This window comes from Heterocephalus glaber, unplaced genomic scaffold (assembly GCF_053883595.1).
Source record: "Heterocephalus glaber isolate CG9 unplaced genomic scaffold, H.glaber_assembly_v1.0 deba00001058, whole genome shotgun sequence".
In the NCBI taxonomy this organism is placed as follows: domain Eukaryota; kingdom Metazoa; phylum Chordata; class Mammalia; order Rodentia; family Bathyergidae; genus Heterocephalus; species Heterocephalus glaber.
Genome location: NW_028258184.1, coordinates 3,241,685 through 3,262,850, shown reverse-complemented (window position 1 = coordinate 3,262,850; position 21,166 = coordinate 3,241,685). Strand labels below are relative to the sequence as shown.

The 21,166-nt window shown below is 38.6% G+C and overlaps 1 protein-coding gene across 2 annotated transcripts in view; it reads left to right on the top strand.

Annotated features, from left to right (window-relative positions):
- The window catches only part of LOC147828522 (PMS1 protein homolog 1-like), a 165,754-nt gene extending 157,913 nt beyond the window's left edge, over positions 1 to 7,841 (top strand). For both annotated transcript variants that reach the window (XR_015450650.1, XR_015450649.1), the window contains one exon: positions 7,092 to 7,841. The gene's annotated coding sequence lies outside the window, so the exon portion shown is untranslated. The remainder of the gene's footprint in view (positions 1 to 7,091) is intronic.
- Positions 7,842 to 21,166: the final 13,325 nt, after the last annotated feature.

The following is a 21,166-nucleotide window of genomic DNA, read 5'->3' as shown; positions in this document are numbered from 1 at the left end:
TGATTCTTCACCATGTAAAAATGGTCGTAAATGAAGTCTGCCCACGCCCTACCGAGGTCCGGAGTGGCACAGAACACGCCGAATCAGCCCGCTGCAGACATGCAGGTCTGCCCATGCCCTCCTGAGGTCCTGAGTCACACAGAACTTGCCAGGTCAGCCCGCTGTAGACACGCAGGCCTGCCCATGCTCGCCCAAGGTCCTGAGTCACACAGAACACGCCGAATCAGCCCGCTGCAGACAGGCAGGTCTGCCCATGCTCTCCCGAGGTCCTGAGTTGTACAGAACATGTCGATTCAGCCCACTACAGACAGGCAGGTCTGCCCATGCCCTACCGAGGTCCGGAGTCTCGCAGAAGACACCACATCATGCCTCTGTACACAGGCAGGTGTGCCCATGCCCTGCCAAGGTCCTGAATCACGCAGAACATGCCAAATCACCCTGATGCAGACAGGCAAGTCTGCCCATGCCCTACCGAGGTCCTGAGTGACACACAACACATTTCGTCTTCATTTTCTCTAGTGGCTGAGTCTTCACAGCGATGACTGCTAAGTGCTGGGAAACAATATGTGGATCTACTTTGATTGCTTTTCTTCCAACATGTGGAATTATTACAACTCAGCATTCTCCAGATTTATCTTCCTCCACCCTTATTTGCCATTTATCATTTTCTCAGCATGGTTTTCTCTCTTTTCTGTGTTTCAACGTCCAGATCTCCAAAGATACCCATATATGAACTCATTGAGGTTGTCGTATCCAATGGAACTTTTTGAATGGAATCTTTCAAAAAGGTCAACTACTAAATCTTCCAAAAATGCAGCTGAAAAGAGAGAAGCCTGTGCTGTTTCTTTACTAGATTTAGTAAACTACAGAGGCACAATCATAATCAGATATGTAACTGGAGGGTGATTCTTCACCATGTAAAAATGGTCATAAATGAAGTCTGGCCATGCCCTACCGAGGTCTAGAGTTGCACAGAACACGCCGAATCAGCCCACTGCACACAGGCAGGTGTGCCTCTGCCCTGCTGATGTCCTGAGTAGCAAAGAACACGCCGTATCAGCCCGCTGCAGACAGGCAGGTCTGCCCATGCCCTCCCGAGTTCCTGAGTCACACAGAACACGCGGAATCAGCCCGCTGCAGACACGCAGGTCTGCCCATGCCCTCCCAAGGTCCAGACTTGCACAGAACTCAACGAATCAGCGCACTGAAGACAGGCAGGTCTGCTCACACCCTACCAAGGTCCCCAGTTGCGCGGAACACACACCGAATAAGCCTGCTGCAGACAGGCACATCTGTGCACGCCCTACCGAGTTCCTGAGTCGTGAGGAAGACGCTGAATCACCCCGCTGCAGACAGGCAGGTCTGCATGCCCTACTGAGGTCCTGAGTCGCACAGAACACGTGGAATCAGCCCGCTGCAGACAGGCAGGTTTGTGCACGCCATACCGAGTTCCTGAGTTGCACGGAAGACACCGAATCACCTCGCTGCAGACAAGCAGGTCTGCCCACACCCTACCGAGGTCCCCAGTCGCGAGGAACACAGACCGAATCAGCCCGCTGCAGACAGGCAGGTCTGCCCATGCCCTACCTAGGTCCTGAGTCGCACCGAACACCCCGAATCAGCCCGCTGCACACAGGCAGGCCTGTTCACACCCTACCGAGGTCCTGAGTCACGCGGAAGATGCCAGATCACCTCGCTGCAGACAGGCAGGTCTGCCCACACCCTACCGAGGTCCCCAGTTGCGCGGAACACACACCGAATCAGCCCGCTGCAGACAGGCAGGTCTGCACGCCCTACTGAGGTCCCGAGTCGCATAGAACACGTGGAATCACGCTGCAGACAGGCAGGTCTGCCCATGCCCTACCGAGGTCCTGAGTCACACAGAACACGCCGAATCAGCCCGCTGCACACACACAGGTCTGCCCATGCCCTATGGAGGTCCTGAGTCACGCAGAAGAGGCCGAGTCACCCCACTGCAGATGGGCGGCTCTGCCCACACCCTACCGAGTTCCCCACTCGCACCGAACACGCCGAAGCAACCCGCTGCAGACAGGCTGGTCTGTGCATGCCCTACCGAGGTCCTGAGTCACGCGGAAGACCCTGAATCACCCTGCTGCAGACAGGCAGGTCTGCCCATGCCCTACCTAGGTCCTGAGTCGCAGAGAACACGCTGAATCTCCCCGCTGCAGACAGGCAGGTCTGCAAGCCCTACTGAGGTCCTGAGTCGCATAGAACACGTGGAATCAGCACCCAGACAGGCAGGTCTGCCCATGCCCTACCAAGGTTCTGAGTCACGTGGAAGACGCTAAGTCACCCCACTGCAGATGGGCGAGTCTGCCCACGCCCTGCCGAGGTCCCCAGTCGCGAGAAACACAGCCCGAATCAGCCCACTGCAGACAGGCAGGTCTGCCCGTGCCCTACCGAGGTCCTGAGCCGCAGAGAACACGCCGAGTCAGCCCGCTGCAGACAGGCAGGTCTGCCCATGCCCTACCGAGGTCCGGAGTCACGAGGAAGACGCCGAGTCACCCCACTGCAGACAGGCAGGTCTGCATGACCTACTGAGGTCCTGAGTTGCACAGAACACGTGGAATCAGCCCGCTGCACACAGGAAGGTCTGTGCACGCCCTACCGAGGTTCTGAGTCACGCAGAAGACGCCGAATCACCCCGCTGCAGACAGGCAGGTCTGCCCATGCCCTACCTAGGTCCTGAGTCGCAGAGAACATGCTGAATCATCCCGCTGCAGACAGGCAGGTCTGTGCATGCCCTACCGAGGTCCTGAGTCACGCGGAAGAGGCCTAGTCACCCCGCTGCAGACGAGTGGGTCTGCCCATGCCCTGCCGAGGTCTCCAGTCACACGGAATACGCCGATTCAGCCCGCTGCATGCAGGAAGGTCTGTGCATGTCCTACCAAGGTCCTGAGTCACGCGGAAGACACAGTCACCCCGCTGCAGACAGGCAGGTCTGCCCGTGCCCTGCCGGGGTTTTGCGCCGCACAGAAAACGCCAAATCAGCCCGCTGCACACAGCCAGGTCTGTGCACACCCTATCGAGGTTCTGAGGTGGTTCCACCACCTGCCTTGCAAATGCAAGGTCCTGAGTTCAATCCCTGGTACCAAAAAAAAAAAAAAAAAAAAAAAAAAAAGCAAGAAAAGTCTAAATTGATATCTCAGAATTAGGTTGAATACTATATTTAAAATTTATTAGTAAGCATAAATTTTAGTATAACTTTAAATATATTCAGATAGATAGATAGACAGACAGACAGTTAGTTTGCACAGCAAGTGACCAGGATTCGGTCTCAGCTGGTTAACGACGAAGGAAACAATACTGTGAATAACAAAATATCCCAACATCAGCAACTCATGGTTTTCTTAATTAAAGATTTCAAGTACCATGTTTTTCCTATTGTTCCCCTCAGCCATTCTGAAAATATTTTATTTGCTAATTTCTTCATGGCCAGAAAATAGCTTCCACAGCCCCGAGTGTCACGTGCAGACTGGATAAATGTAAGGAATAAAAAGATAGCTATTCCCATGACTCTTAGGAAAAGGAACTAATTCTTAGAAGCTGATCATCGCGTCACCTCACAGCTTATTGTCCAAAAAAATGTCATATGCCTATTCACAACAGAATTACTCACAGACAGAATAGACTAAGTTGCTATGATTTACATGAACCATGGGGCTTCAAAGGAGAGTGAATTGTCTGAGCAAAATAAAAGGAGTAGGGGATAAGAGGATTCCACTAAATGTTCTGTGAGCATTTAACTTTCTACTGCGCTGATCATTTCCTTTGGATAATTAAATAAATATTTATTGGGTGCCTACTTTTTTCCAAGCACTATGTATCAGGCATTAGAAATGGAACCATGAAGAGAAAAGATGGAGTCATTGTCCACATGGTATCTACATGTCAGTGAAAGAGACACAAAATATCATTATGATGGATAACAGTGGAGATTATTAAAGTAGATGGAGATGACATATTTTAAAAGGACAACTCTATTTGCTGTTCAGCAGAATGTGAGTGGAGAGAGAAAGGCAGCAATGTGGTTAGGCAGTGAATTTATTGAGACAGTGGAGTGTGTGATAGACAGCTATGTGAGGATCCCAAGAGTCCATGTCGGTCTAAGGTGGGCAGCAGCCACCTCTGTGGAGTTGCCACATCTGAGAACCTGAACCTCTGGGGAGACTCTCTACTAGAAGGGTGGACATTCCATAGAATTACCACTGGCCCTCTGGGTATATGCTCTTCTAACTTTTACATTTTACAAAATACATTGTATCTTGCAAATGCAAAATAGAAACACCATTTTCAAAGATTAATGTAAGAGTTCCTTAGAAAACTAAAATATATTCTTAGCGTATGATTCAGCACTCTCACTCCTTGGTATTTACCCTAATGCACTAAATATTCAGGTTTACAGAAAGCCAGTACATGGATCTTTATAGCAGCTTTATTCACAATTGACAAAACTTGGAACCAACCAAGATGTCCTTCAGTGGGTGAATGGATAAACTGTAGTCTACCTAGACAATGGAATATTTTTCAGCAATATAAAAAAAAGACAGCCATAAATCCTGAAGGATTCTTACATGGATACTGCTAAGTAAAAGAGGCCTATTTGAAAAGGGTAAATGTGGTATTATTCCAACTATATAAGGTTTTAGAAAAGGTGAGAGAAACTGGACACAGTAAGGTATATGGTTGCCAGGGGTCGAGGCAGCCATGAAAATCCAAAGCACAGTTTTTAAAGCAGCAAAACTACTCCATGTGATACTATGAAGGGAAACACATTTCATACCCATTTGCCAAAATCCGCAGCATCTACATTTTCAATAATGAACCCTAATGTGATTGTGGACTTCAGGTGATACCAGAGCATCAGTGTGGTTCATGGACTATAACAAGTGTAGATTTCTAATGCAGGAGGTTGATATTGGTTAAGAGTGAGAAGGGTGTGAGTGTTTGAGGTTAGAGATTCTAGAAACATTCTACTTCCTCTTCAAGTTTTCTATGAACCAAAGACTAATCCAGAAGATAAAGTACTTTTTAAAAGTAAATTGCATGAACATTTTTTTAAAATAGACTTTACAGCCAGAGACCTAATTTAAAATCATAAAAGATGAAATTCTATCATGTAATGCTTGGCTAAAATAAGCTAAAGCTATCGTCTAAAATTGATGTACAAAGTGGAAGTATGAAATATTGCTTAAAAATTTATTTTCAAATTGAGTTATCAGTTGATGTGTTGTGCTTTTTAAAAATACAAGGATCACTAGCATAGCTTTCCACCATAGACCATGGTGTTTCAGATGCAGCATGTACTTCTGTCTTTCCTCTTACCCTCTTTTTCTCTTTACTTGGCCCAGGCTCCCTCTGCAGAGCCGATTTCTCTCCCACTCTTCATTTTTGCTTTCTTGAACAAACTTTGCCACTACAAATAAATAAATAAATACAAACATTATAATATATTCATCACCCTTTTTCTTCCAACACGTTTGTTTTGCCTGTTTCTCTTGTTCTTCAGAGCCTGATGTCTTTATACAAATTGCTTTCAAAAAGTTTAGAACACTAATTCCTTTTATATTGACTCAATGAACACATTATTGAAACATCCAGAAATGATGAATAACATATTATTTCATCATAACCAATTTCTCTCATAATATAAAGAGACACTATAATGGCCAATAAAATATAATTTTACTGGATAACTATATGTAAACATTAGAAAAGAAAATGACTAAAAATTTAGGGAAACTTGATATATATGATATACTCAATAAGGCATTTATATGACGACATCATCATGGACAGGAAATGTACTAGATGCTTTTTGACAATATAACATAAACAGAAGGCATACACAACATGAAACCACACATACAAAGAAGAGGACACACTTAGAAAAAAATTTTTGGTTTTTGTTTTTGTTTTTTTGGTACCAGGGATCAAATTCAGGACCTTGCACTTGCGAGGCAGGCATGGTGCCACTGAGCTAAATCCCCAGCTACATTTAGAAAATTTACTAACAGCATAGTAACTGTTATTTGGTCACTAAGGATTCAATAAAGAAAGTGAGGACTTTGCATTTTTCACCCCAATTTTTGACCACATGACAACAAGAATTGATTTCTGTCTGAGAGTATGTAGTAAAAAAGAAATCAAAAGAAAAGAAAAACTTTCAGGAAGATTATGAAGGACAGAATGAGTAATTGCTTGTACAACTTTGGAAGATACACAGTTGTGTATTTAGATGATTATAGTTTCATGGTTGAAGTTATTTGATATATATGTATATATCAAGTTTATTCATTAATTTTACAGCAAATCCTCAGTGTCATCCATAGTTTTTCACCTGCAAGCAGAGGAAACAGATAAAGAATATCTATAACCAATGTGCAGACCTGATTTGCAATTTCTGTTATCCTTACTACTGAATATTTTAGAGCCACATATCAAAATCACAAGCTGGCTTTCATTCAAAATTCCAATTTCATAAACTTACTTTTTTTAGAGCCCTAAGAAATTTTCTATATCTTTCTCAAATGTGTCTTAGTGCTGTATATTCCTTCACATCTAGTTGAATTATTTTCCTTGCAATGTCGTCATTTCACGTTGACTTATCCATTCTCATCCTCCCTGATAAGAAAATTTGTTTCTCCTCATAAGCTCAATGAAAACAAGGCATATATCCAGTTTTTACTATGATTCAAAATGCTTTTTAAATGTGTGCAGTGATAAATGTGGATTTTATATTTAGAAAGCAGTAGCACTGAATATCTCATTATATATCTATATAACATTTTAAAATCTGACATTCAATTAAGAACAATTCATGATATATTTACTCAAATTGGTTGTTTCAACTAATGCATAGTGGTGTGAATTGTAAGTATTGAATTAAATATAGAATTATTTCTATAAAATAATATGCACGCATCTTCATGAAGTTTAATGATTTGATTCTGAAAATAAAAATTGTCAATATATAATATAGCTATATGGGAATATAAAATGTATTTTAGGTAGAAATATTGAACACAAAATTCATTATGGTTTTTATCTGTAAATATGTTTTCTTACAGGTCACCATGGGTTTACAGTGTTTTAGAGTTTTGAAACAGAGGCAGGAGATTTGAGCACAGGAGGCCAGCTGAAAACAGGATACAGGATGTAACCTGAGCCAGAAAAGAGGCTCATTAACAGGATGTGGCCTGTGGATCACAGCAGGATGCTGGGAAGCGCAACTTCTGACAGAAGGGAACTAGGAGGACCTAGAAGACTGTGGCCATAGACTTCACAGCCAGTGCTAACTTGCTTTCCTGCTGTCCTCAAGTTTTTGCAATGGCCCACTCTTCTTGTCTCTTCTTGCTCTTCTTTTCTTCACTGTTTTCTTTTCTTCCTTCTCTTTTCTCCCCCCCCCCCCGCCTTTTTCCTTTACTTTAAACAAAAGTTGCATTTACCTGTTAATCGGTTGTCCTGGCCAGTTATTTAGCCAGGACAGAAAGAGACTAGACACAGTTCCATCATGCGACCAGACAAATCATTTATTTACATTGTTTTAAAGACACATGGAGTGTTACGGGTGTAAAGCAGTGGTAGAGCACTTGGCTAGCATGTTCAAAGCCCTGAGTTTGATGTCCAGCACTGCCAAAAATAAGATGAAATAAAGATACATACATTTGAAAAAAATGCGTCCTATAAACTTGTTAAAGAACGCATGACATCATAAAGTAAATTAAATGTATTTCTAATTTTTGTATACTTTTTCTTCCACCTGTAGAACATATCTCCATAGATACTGAGGAGTTATAAAGACCTATCTTCAACCAGTATTGTGGTATTTTCTTGTCCTTTTCTATTGCCATGCACAGCTTCTTTTTGCTATTAGATTTTTTATATATGAGAGATTCCCCTTAGCTCTCCTGCCTGTGAACGAATATAAGGAGCATAATGGAGTCCAAATAAGTAAGGTGAATTAAAGGAAATTCTGATTGGATGAAGCACAAATATGATTAATAAAATTTTCATATGAACTACTACGATACATCAAGACAATCGAAATTCTTAGCCAACTTACCTTTGAGGACACATTTATCTGTGTTAACAAAGTCAACTACGTCAATGATATTTAAATTCTTTCATACCTGGTATTATTTATTTAATATTTGGTATTATTTATTTAATATCATTTGGACTTATCACTATGTCTGTTTTATTTCCATCACATTAACATTGGTATGTTTAATGTACATGTAAACATGATCTCATTTTTCAGTAAAATACCTTTGCTTAAAAGTTCTTCTTGAAAAATAGCTACTAACTGCTGCTTTAAGCTAGAGAGGAAGAGCAAATCAGGTAAAACATCTGTATTAATAATTTTTAAAACACTGGAATTAGAAAAATTATTAAATTTATAATAATAATTTATAATTTATATATACTTTATAAAATATTAGAAATTTTATATAATTTATAATTTATACATAATTTATACAATTAGAAAATTATAAAACAAGTAAACAAAGTTGTTTTCAGGAATTGAAAAAGAGCAGCTCAGACTTATGATTCCTGAAACAAAGGAAATAAATGACGTGAACCATAAAATTACCATGAATTTTTGCCTAAAGCCAAGTTCCTGACTGAGAAAACATGAAACATGAACCCAATGTCTAGTGAACATTCAGTGGAGACTCAGCAGTGATCAGGATTCAGTAATAGGTTTCTGCTTTCTCTAGATTAGGTCTGCTTTGAACTCTAACTTAAAAAAACAGGCCTTTGAGGGATCAAAATAATCTACAATGACTGGCATTCCTTACCAAACAAAAAACACTCATCAAATGAACACAACAAAACACAGACATTCAACAAAGAGACTCACAATTTCCAACGTGGAATACGTGTCTCAAAACAAAATAGAAAGTGACAGAGATGACTGCACTAGCAGACAAGGACATTCAAAAAACCTATTTTAATTTGGCTCAAGAAAGTAGTAAAAATAGATAAACATAGGGCCAGGGATAAGCTCAGTGGGGCTGTCGCCTGCCTTGCAAGCGCAAGGTCCTGAATTTGATTCCCGATACCCGATACCAAAAAAAAAAAAAAAAAAAAAAAAATAGGTAAACATAATAACAAGAAAAATTAAAACTATGAAAAATAAACCCATGGAAATTCTAAAGGAAAATGCAAGATCTAAAATGAAATTATCTCTGGATGAGGTTAATACAAGGTTAGATGTTGCAAAGGATAAAGTCACCGAATTTCAAGGTGTATAATGAAGCCAAGAAAAAAAGACATTAGCACCTGTATGTTTTTTCATTTCCAGTATTTGTTGTGTACAAAAACCACTATACAAAGAAGTTGAAAAGTAGAAATTAATACAGACATCTAATTAGAAACTATGCAAGTCATAAAATCATGAAATGAAATTACTCTAACGGTAAAAGAAAAAGAAACAGCAAACATAGTATTTTAACTACAGGAAAAAGATGTCTTTAAAAAGACCAGAAAAATAAAGCTCTCTCAGAAAAATGAAAGTTAGGAAAATTCTTTGATAAGACAGCAAAATTAGAAGAAAAGCTAATGAAAATCAGATAGGAGGAGAAAAATGCATACAGATGGAAACTAAGTTTGTGAAAAGAATAGTAATAAACACATTGTTAACTATAAAAGATTTATTTCTTTTTTAACTCAATTGCTTTGAATAAAAGTTTCATGCATATAATAAAATGTTTAAAATTCATGTAACTGGGGCTATACAGCTCAGTGGTAGTGTTTGCCTAGCATGTATGGAGCCCTGGATTCAGGCCCTAGAATCATGTGGTGTTCAATGGTATATGTAGAAGTAGCATGTATTACAAAAGAAGAACTGCAAGGCAGAATAAAATAGAAATGCATGCTCTAAGGATCTTACATTCGTGATGCATGAAGTGGTAGAAGATTATTTGAAGATAAATGTGTATATGTTACAACTGTATAGGATAAACCCAAGAGCAACCACTAAGACAACAAAATATTAGCTTTCTAATTGTTCATAATGTTATTTATTATGTTCGTTTATCACCTATATTACTTGAACTAGAATTTTGGTATAAAATTGCTTTGATTCAGTATAAGTTTTTTTTCAATCAGGATAAATGTCTGTGAGGCAGAATAGTGCATATTGTATCAAATCAAAAGGCACAGGGTGAGTTATATGTTTCAGTCTATTATCATCAGATAAAAGATTTTAAATAATGTTGAGAAGAACATTATGGTATATGTATGCCAGGTAGGACACAATGAGGAAGAGAAAGTAAGGACCTGAGAAGGAAGAAATGTATTTTTCAGGGGAAGCTGGGAAGTCAGAGGTTCCAACAGGAGACCAACGCAGTCTGGAGACAGCCAGTGGAAAGAGATGAGAGAAGGAGCAAGTAAGAACCTCTGTGGTGTTGTCCTCTTTATAGTTCGTGGGCTCCTCTCCTGAGCTTTCCCCTTGGAGTCATGGATAGGCTGCTTTAAAGAGAAACATGAACTGGGTGTGGTGGCACAAGCCTGTGACTCCAGCACTCTGGGAGACTGAGGTAGAGGATCACACATTTGAGCCCAGCCTGGGCAAGTTAGGGAGCAACTTTACGAGACCTTGTCTCAAAATATAATTACATATGACACACACACACACACACACACACACACACACATATATATATATATATATATATATGTTTCTATATAAGGGTTGAGGATGGAGCTCAGTGTGAAGGCTATCGGTTCATTCCCTATACAAAACAAAAAAGCACAGGAGGAAGAAGAGGAAGAGGAGAAGGAGGTGAAAGAGGAGGGGAAAGAGTAACTCATTCATATGTGCTGGTGCTGAATTTTAGGTTTCATTGTGGTAAGCAGCCATCGGGTATGTTTTAGTTGTCTTTCTATTACTGGGACAAAGTACCCAACACCAAATGTTAAAGGAGGAAAGGTTTATTTTATAAACCTTTTTATTTTGTAGGGGTTTCAGTCCATAACTGGCTGGCTCCAAGGCAGTGTGGATGGCAGAAGGGCATTGTGGAGGAGAAATAGTTGATGGCAAGTGGAAGACAGCAAAAACAAGCAAGAGATGAGTGACAAGCCTCTTTCTGTCCCTTATATCTTATCCAGGCTGCTTAGGGCAGGTAGCACTCAACATCCTTAATCCTAGCATTGCATCATGAATCAATTCCAGCATCATACACTCTAGATCCAGCTGTCTCTGAAAAGCCCCACCTATGACTGCATGAGGTTTTGGAGGACATCTAGATACAAGCCTGTGAGGGCTGAGGCACCTGGTCCATTTAGTCCATACAGTCCTTTGTTCTGCAAGTGAGTTAATTAATTAATTCCCCAATAAAGAACAAGATGCAGAGAGTCAGTCATCAGCATCAGGACACCATCAGAGCACAAAATTTGGAGCTGGGGCTCCAAAGCTCAAGAGCTGCATGTCATTTTATTCCTTCAGCAAAACAGCAGTTAGAGCTACATAGCAAACACAGCTACTTAAAGATTACAGTGTTCTCTAGTGCACAGGAGTTACTCTGTCTTCTCTGCCTACTGAGGCATGGGAAGACTAAACACCTGCTGCATTACCTTGTCTGTGTTGCATGTGTATAGTTATGTTGAGTCATTCTTAGATAACCTTGACCTGTTATGCACATGTCCCTAAGAGCATAGTCATGTCCTTATGTGTCCTCAGATGCCCTCAGATGCCCAGGTTTTGAGGGCATCTAAATGGAAATGGTAATCCATAAAGCCATAACAGGGTGTATTGAATTTTGAGTCTGGGTGATGAGGGACAAGAGGACTGTATCACAAACAACTGCAGTAGGTGGGAAAATGTTATTGAGGACAAGAGTGACAGGGCATGCCTGGGTTGCAAACAATTTATGCCAAGCCAGAAATGGATGCTGCAGCAGCAACTACATTACACACAAATTTATGACACAGAATTATATTCATGCCTATACTTACAGTTTGATGATTGTTCTTTAAGCACTGCCTTCTGAAAGAGAAAGTACACTAGCTCCTCAACCTTCAAATCTCCAGGGGTTTCTCAACATGCTCAAACCTGTCTCTTCATGGGGTTAGGTATAGGGTTCCTCTTCCATTTCAGCTTCTCCTACTCCACCTCCTGCACAATGTCTGTGTGCTGAAAGTCACTGGAAAGAGGTATTATCTAGCACCTCTTCTCCTGGCTGCTGCAAAAAGGTGACAGTGACTGCCAATGGTGATCCACCAGGTTCAGTGAAGTACAGACCCCTAGCAGGTGAGTAAAGCACAAATCCAAATGTGGGTCTCTCTGCATGGCTGGCATGAAGGCCAGCAAACTGAGGGGGAAGACCCACCCTGGGTGGATGTGACACCAACCAAGGCTTGCAGCCTGGATGGGACTAAAGGGAAAGTGTCCCCATATTGTACAGCTCTGGTCTTCACCATTGCGCTGGGCACCATTCTCAAATCTCTATGATCTTCCAATGCACACTGGCCCCACTGACTCTACAGTGAGCTTCTGGCCTGGCACTGTGGACTGGTGCTGCCTCTGGGGTGACTCTTGTTCTAGGGCTTCCATCTTCTTGGGCACAGAAGCTCTGAGTGCTCTGGCTGTCCAGCATGCGGATGGCCATTGTGGACTCTCCCATCTCTGATCTCCAAGCCTACCTGATGAATCTCTGTGTGTAATTATCCACATATTTCTACTGATTCTGTTCCTCCAGAGAACTCTAATTCATTCAGTGACCAGCTACTCTCCCAGCAATGCTCAAATCCTAGCAGTCTCATCGCATCACGTGATACTTCAGTTCCCATTGCACTGACAATCCATGCCACAATGCAAGGATAACAAGGGACACGTTTGGCTCCCATACTCTGTGTGGCTTGGTGACGGAAGTCATGCTGCTTATGCATAAATCTCGAGTGCCTTCAGAATTCTCTCCAGTTTCATCCTTTGCTCCAGACCAAGTTCCTGGAACTAGCCAGGAAAATATATGACACTTTCCCTGTGTTTTCTTATTTCTTGTCCCTCTGGTGAGTACTCCCAGCACACTATATTTTCTGCTTACATATCATCACACTCTTGTTATGTCCACCATATCACCAGACTCCTAATCAACTTCAGTTCATCATGCTGTTTACAGTCAGGTTGATCTGGGTACAAATTCAAGTTAAGCCACTTATTCACTGTGGTCTTGGGGAAGTTCCTACCTGTTCTGTTTCATTTCCTTACCTCAAAAAACAGAAATATAGGTAACCTATGCCACAGGATTTTTGTGAGGTCAATAAAGATAATGGCATATAAATCACTTAGCCCATTGCCAGGCATATGAAGTGTGTCAGTAAATATTATCACTCATTTATTGTGGAAGAGAAACCATTTCTTACATATGGTGTTTGTTTCAGTGATTTCTTAACCCCCAAAATTCTATTGCATATATCCTTAGGTACAATATCCTGGGTTTTTTCCACATTCCTGATACCACATAACGTCTTATTCTGAGCAAATAAAACTTTAGCCAGAACTGAAAGCAATGTTCAATTTCTTAAAAGCTAATCACTTGGTGGTGTGTTATTTCCAGCCCCATTTAGGAAGAAAGACTTAAGCAATTGCGCATAATATTGGAGATACACTTTTGTGGCTTCCAGCAAGGTCTCAAAGTTGTCAATCATGTTCTAGTACATCAGCAAGATGGCTCTCCAGAGACATTACACAAGCCAAGCCTTTTAACATTTTATCAGCTACTATTGATAGGAGGCACTTGAGCTTAGTGAGTCTTTTTATTGTTTCCTTTCATTTATTCTTGAGAAGCTTTTATCTGTTTATTGATTGCTACCTTTTAAATTTTTACTTTAACATCAGTAAACAGAGAGATACGATTAAAAATGTTGATTAAAGTTTTCAGCAGAAAATTAAACTAGCTTTCACAAATTTAAGGCAGTGATTTTGGGACAGAGTTTTTTGTAAATATTTGTACAGAATCCTTTGTTATATTAGTTCTCTGAGGGCTAATTCTCAAGTGAGGAAGAAATTGGAATTGCAGCAAAAGAAAGGCTGTGTATAACTTTGGAAAGTTCTTTTTAAGACATTTTTCTGCAGAGCAATACACAAGGGGCCACATGCCAAGGATCAATCATAAACTTCAAAGAAAGAAAGAGTTACAAATACACACACACACACACACACACACACACAGACTATTTATGCTCGAAATGACTGAACTTTGCTTGTGCTGCTTCCTCTTGGTATGAAACCCCAAATAGCATCCAATTGTCACAAGGGAAATTTGCTAAGTGGGCCAAAAAATTATTCTAAAGCCACTTTTAGCTAACTCACAGTCAGAAGCTTGCTGATTTCAATATTTCCCATATTAGCAGCTGTGAAAGGAGCAAAGTAAGAAATAGCAGAGCTAACGGAAGTTCATTAAATTCAATAAAATTATGGAACTTCTGATGAAGATGTCACCGTGGGGGCTGTCATGACATGTCACAAGACTGTGGGGATGCAGACTTTAACGTGGGGCTTTTCTGCACTTTCTCAATCCTACCCTGGCCAATTCTGTCTCAGACTTTTCTTAGGGTGTGTAAGTGGGGCTGAAGGATTTGCTTTGTGTTGTCATTATTGTTGTTGTTTTCTTTGAACTTAATAAGGAAACAAGGTAATTCTGCCAAGTAGATGAAGTTGGGATACTTTGAACTAATCTTGATTACTAGAATGGTTGTTCACAGAACCAGCAAAGGGATGCAGAAAATGTGTTAAGATCAGCACTCCTACAACCCTTTGGGAAGAAATAAACACTTACTAAATTGTTTTTTCCCCTAATGTTCAAAATGTCAAAGAGTGGCTTGACTTGCTTCTAGACGTCACATATGCCAATGAATCAAAAACAAAATGTTGCATTTATACACGATGGAGCACTACTGTACCATAAAGGATAAGATTGAGTCTTTTGTAAGAAAATGGATGCACCTTGAGACCATAATGTTAAGTGAAAACAAATCTGATGCACAAATTTAAATATCACATGGTTTCTCTTACATGAGGGTCCCATAATATAAATAAATAGCAAAGTAAAGTCTAGATAATAGAAAATAGGGAGGAGATAGACCTTTTGCAAAAGGAAAGAAGATCAAGGCATGGCAAGACAAGGAGACTGAAAAAAGAATTAAAATGTGTTATGTACATGTACCAACTCTTCATGACAAATTCAGTCACTTAATAATAAATGCAAACATTTACTAATAAAAAATTTTTAAAACTCATACATTTCCTAATCAAGCTAACTAATGTACTAATAACAAATTGGTAAAGAACAAGCTCTCTACACAGTCTCTCTGCAAAATTCTTCATTACAAAAGTAAAATGCATTGTTGTACCATGAAGTCTAGACGTAACCTTAAATACTTAATCAAATTTAACATTATGAATAATAAATCAAAAATCATATGATTCCTGATTGAACACAGTCTCACTTCTACAATATTTCTGCCAAATATGTGTAACTAGTGCCTAATTAATAGGAACATCAGAAAAGTCAAAATTCGGGGACAGGTTACCAAATAACATGCTTATTATCTGCAAAAGTGTCCAACTTATGAAGGTCAACGAAATTGACAATATTCAGAACTTTCCAGACAATTGACCTAGTATGAGATAATCAGTTTTATACTTTCTGCACAATGTTGTAGATCACAAAATTTTTCTCAAAATCAAAGCACTTTAATTTTAAAATTATTTTTAGTATAATTCTCATCTCATATTTGTAAGTTAGAAATCACAGTGGCCAGCCTGAAGTTTTTTAAGTACTAAAAAATTATATAACCACAGCATATCAATAATTAAAGCTAAAGTATGTTGTTTTCTTTGGGGAACATAAGGCTTGTTTTTTGTTATATATTGTGAAGAAAAAATATTATACATATTTTTATTATCACTACAGTCATTGGATGCTGTTTTCACATAGCTATAATAATCTAAGTTTTACAAGCAATAAATGTTTCATTCCAATAACATCTAAACAGCAATTGCATAATTTTGAATTTTTCATTATAGTTAAGTTTTAAAAGAATATTTCCATCCAAGTTGATTTATTTTTACTTATGTATCCTTAGTGACTTCAATTTTTATCAGCTAAGTTGATAAGAGGGTTACTGGTAACAGAAGTGCTCTGAATTTGTACATTGCCAGGCATGTGAATTATTTCTATATGACTCGATGACTTTTTAACCAAAAATAGGATTTATAGCATTTATCAGTTCCATTACCCTGTTCTTAAATAACATGGTTTAAAAGTGAGAACTGTTTTCACAACGATAAATGATATGAGAGCGTGACCAATTATTTGTCATCACACAAGATAAGCTGCTAGAATTCAATATCTTCACTTGGGCTCTGCTGGGCCATATATAACCTCTTTGGGTTGTCTTACAGAGCACCTAAAAGCATTTTAGCCCACTGGCTCAGGCAACCTATATGTCAAGCAGAAAAAATAAAACCACCGTTCTCAGGTTTGTGTTTCCCCAGAGGAAGAAAACAGTTTGATGCAATTTGTCAAAAGCTGGAGTGGTACTTTAATGGGCAATTTACTTTAAATGGCTGCAGCTATTGCAGAACAAAGGCCCAAAGCCTGTGATAAAAATTCCTTTCCAATTGGTTTTACTCAGATAGATTTAATTCCCTGAGATTAACCAAGGATGTCGAACCTCTTATACACCCTCTCTATCTAAAACCAATAAAAGGAAGAGTCCAAACTTCTGGGTTTCTCCATCTTTCATATATGAAATAAAATTAATTCCTTAAATCTGGTAATGTTAAGTCACCGGTGTTGGTCAGCTTTTTACCACTGTGCAAATACCTGAGGTATTCAATAAATAAAGAGAAAAGTTTATTTTGGCTCAGTTGTGGAGATCGCATCTGTAACTGATTGGTCCCATCTGTGGTGAGTCAGGACATGACAGTGAGAGTGAGGCAGACCAAAGCCACGGGATCTGACAGCAAGAGAGCAAGGAGGGGACGGGGTCCCAGAGTCCCCTCACGCCTACCCCCATCACTTACAGCCTTTTCTCTAGACCTCGCCAGTCCCTCCCAGTAGACCTCTCTGAAGCCAAGCCTCCCATTCAGGGGACCTTTGGGGATGTTCAAGATACAAATTATAGAGCTATCTCAGGGAGGAAGCCAATCAACGAAAATGACAACTGCAGTAACCAACTGCAAACTTCCTAACCCAAAGAGTGCCTCACCTCTTAGAAGTTTCAAAGGACCTTAAAATTTTATTAATATATTCATATGCATGTATATTTACAACCATATTTTACTTTATAGTGTAATTATCAAAGAAAAAAGACAAATTGAAAATTTTGACATGTTAAAATTTAAGAATATTTCTATTTTATTCTACATGCTCATCTATAAACTATTGCAATATAATTCATAATTGCCATGACACTGATTTTAAGAAATACCTGCTAAGACAAATTTTATATTTCCCTATTACTATTACTTCCGTGTTAATGTTTGTAGTAATCGAGATTTTACTGGAAGCAAGACTATTACAATTCTGTGTATGTTTATCTCCCTGCTCCAGACATCTTGGTTTAAAAATTATCCCCAAGTGGCAGACGTGAAAAAGTGCTGAGTGTAGACATGTGATTTGCCTGAAGCAGACCAGAGTCCCACGTCCTCAGTTTCCATGGGATACCTAGTGCCAGAGGAGAAGCTAGGCCCTATACAAATCCAGAGGCCCTCCACATAAAGGAAAACTGCAGTGGTTTAAAACAAGAGTCTGTTGCAATAGATTGGAACAATTTGAAATTTCTATCTTCCCACACATGTCTTTCTCTTTATGCCCTTATGGATTATTTAAGAAGAAAATTCCAATTTATACAAATCAGCACTAATATTGTCAATCCCAGATCCTACTAATTCACTATCATTTATAATGACTTTCTAAGGACATAGTTACCTAGACTTGATAGGAAATGTTAGCTCAAAACATGAATAGTATATAAATTAATTTCCAATAAAATGTAAATGTACTTTTATAGCCATGGATAAATTGATAGTTAAACGTTAATTTGAGGAGTAGTAGAAAGGAAAGATTTTATATGCATCAACAACTTCTATGCCTTATCATAGCAACACATAAAAATTTATGTTTTGTAATTTCCCTTTTCTACACGTCCTACAGAAAAATGAGTGCAGGGAAAGCCCCTGCTTCAACCTTTCTCTTCATTAAATGTAAGTCTATTCCATTTAAAAAGGAATGAACCATAATCAATACATACAACCTAAATGAATCTCAAACAATCTTTCTCAGTGAAAAATGTCAAACCAAAAGAATATGTCCTATATGATTCCATTTATACAAGTTCTATTTCAACAAATCAGGTCAAAGGCTGTATGGGAACAGAGAATGGTATGCAAGAAAGCACTAGAAAACTTTTAGGATGACTATTATCTTAATTGTGATTACAGTTTTATTTGTATGCCCATATGTCAATCATATTGACATTGCCAATGAAGTAGTAATGATGCAGACTCCCAGGGCTTAGACCAGACCTTAGACTTATAACCTGAAATTTTGCAAGATTTTCAGGTAATTCATATTATAGTGAAATCCGAGAAGTTTCAGTTACCCTAAAAACTGATTAATTTTATCTATCAATAAGCTATTTCAGGAAGGTAGATAAGAATTGAGGTATACTCTTAATATAAATCAATCTCATGGAAGAGTTGATAGCTTTTTTACTTCATTAGATAGCATATACCAGAAAATAATTATACACAACCATTATCTCATTTGAGTACTTAGGTGGGCAATGAAGTTCTTCAATAGTAGTAAATTCTTGTAAAACTCCATCTCAAAATCGGTTTTGTCTGATTTCATCACTTAGACTTTGCCGAAATGCTTTTCAGCATCTTTGATTTTCATCTAGCATTTTTTAAAAGGATTTTTTTCCATAGAAGTTTACTATTTCTATTTTGGTTCCCCATCAGATAGGCTATTTTGGTGAAATAATTAGCTTTGTGTTCAATATCTCTGTTGATTAAATAAAAATGTATGCACTATCTTAACTTTCTGTGCCTAGAATAATACATTGTATTTTCAAATATATATTAAAGGATCAAATAGGAATCTTGGAGCAAATATATAAAATAGGGGGGAACATCGGGAAATTGCCCTGCAAATGCAACTCTCAGTCTTAGGACAATCCTTACACTATAATATATAGGCATGTTAAAATTGCTTATAATAGAATCTAGGATGGAAAATACATATTCATTCCCTTTTCCTGGTTTTTAAAATCACCTACCACTTAATTTATGACTACCAGTGTAACAACTCATTTTCCACCTAACACATTTCTAAATCATTTCCACTGACACTGATTAAATCAAGAACAGTCACCACAAAATCCCTACAAATTTCCCCAAACAGTGTTTCATTCCTGCTTTCCAGCCAAATAAATGACAAAGTAGGATTCAAAGGCAGGAGCACCACAATATTATCAGAAATAAAATTGTTCTTAAAACTGAAGCTAAAAGGGCTTTAGAGAAAAACTGGGGTCAGGGCCTTTAGCATGTACCAGAGAAATCCAGAATCAGTTCAATATGTTCTGTGGTCTGAGAGTAAAAAATAATTGATATCTGATCAATGGTAGGGTTGAGAGCACAATGATTTTCAGGCATTCACAGAAGGAAATCGATATATAATAAAGTTTTTAACTTATCGAGCATAACAAGTCGCAACAAACATAATGAAAACCATATGGTTTTGGTTAGAGAGCTTGAACAGAACATGAAATTTATAATAAAGGAATCATACGGTACATTCAATAGCAATGCTAACACTGTTTCTCCACAGATAATGACTATAAATTAGTACAACTGCTTTGAGTGTCCCGTTTAAATGTAGCAAGTGATTTTCTATGTAGTAACAGGGCATTTTTTTTACAGCTTAATTTTTGAAGTTGTCCTTTTCATGTGCTGCACAGAGCTGAAGTCAGTATTTATATACAAAATGAAAAGCTATCATCAGTAGTCACACTGGGGTTATGTTATAGGTCCTTATAACATGTATAAGCAAACTGGTCATTAAAGAGTGCATGGATATACATATATACAGTTTTATGTGGCAGTTTGAGTGTCAATTTGAAATACACTGTGTTGTACCAGATGCTACCACTGCTTTAATCATTAAATTTGACAGATGTTTTTATTGCAAAAGTACTATATAAAAATTTGGAGACATAAGTTCTCAGGTGAAAAGAATCATCCCAAAATGCTCACCAAGAAAAGCAACTGTTAATATTTTGGTATTTCCCCCTTTTTCTATGCATTAAGTATTTTTAATTTGAAGAGGAGAGCTTCACTTACAGAAGAAAATGAAGCCATACAGAAAAGCTTATAGTACATAGATAGGACCACATTTCCAGACTCTCCTTTTTCTACTAGACTTCTAAAAGAAAAGCAGTTTATGGCTGAGGATTTAGCTCAGTGGTGCCACCACCTGCCCCCACAAGTGCAAGGTCCCAAGTTCAATCCCTGTTATAAAAAAAAAAAAAGTTTCTTGAACAGCCTTATCTTTTTCTCATCTTACTGAAAGTTAGTTATAACTTGTAGTTTATGGTTATAAACATAATGGTAATATTTAAAATATTCAATAGTGCACTTAAACCTATGTATGTCACTCGACCAACTTTTAGTTGACCTGTTGGCCCTCTATATGTCAAATGAAAAATCTAAAGGACCTGCACTTTACTTCTCCATCCTTCAAATTTCTGCCACTTATAATATTAATCTGATTCTGTAAGTATATTTTTTCTGTATATTATCTATAAAAATTCTCTATAATTTTGAAACTGATAAAACAGTTATTAAAATATCATGATTATTGTGATTATCATGCACGACAGATGCTAATAGCATCAATGGACACATAAGGAGAAATTTTAGTTGTCTTTTATTTAATTTTAAACTCTTCTTAGCAGCATATACTTCAATCATCAAGGCTCAGTGGATTCACTTTGAGTTATTGCCTATTCTCTTAATACTTAGCGAGTCTTAATTGCTGTATTTTATGTTCAGCTTCTTTTTTGGCTATGAGCACAATTACAGATTGAAATTCAATTTCTCATACAACTTTACATTTTTGAGTCATGT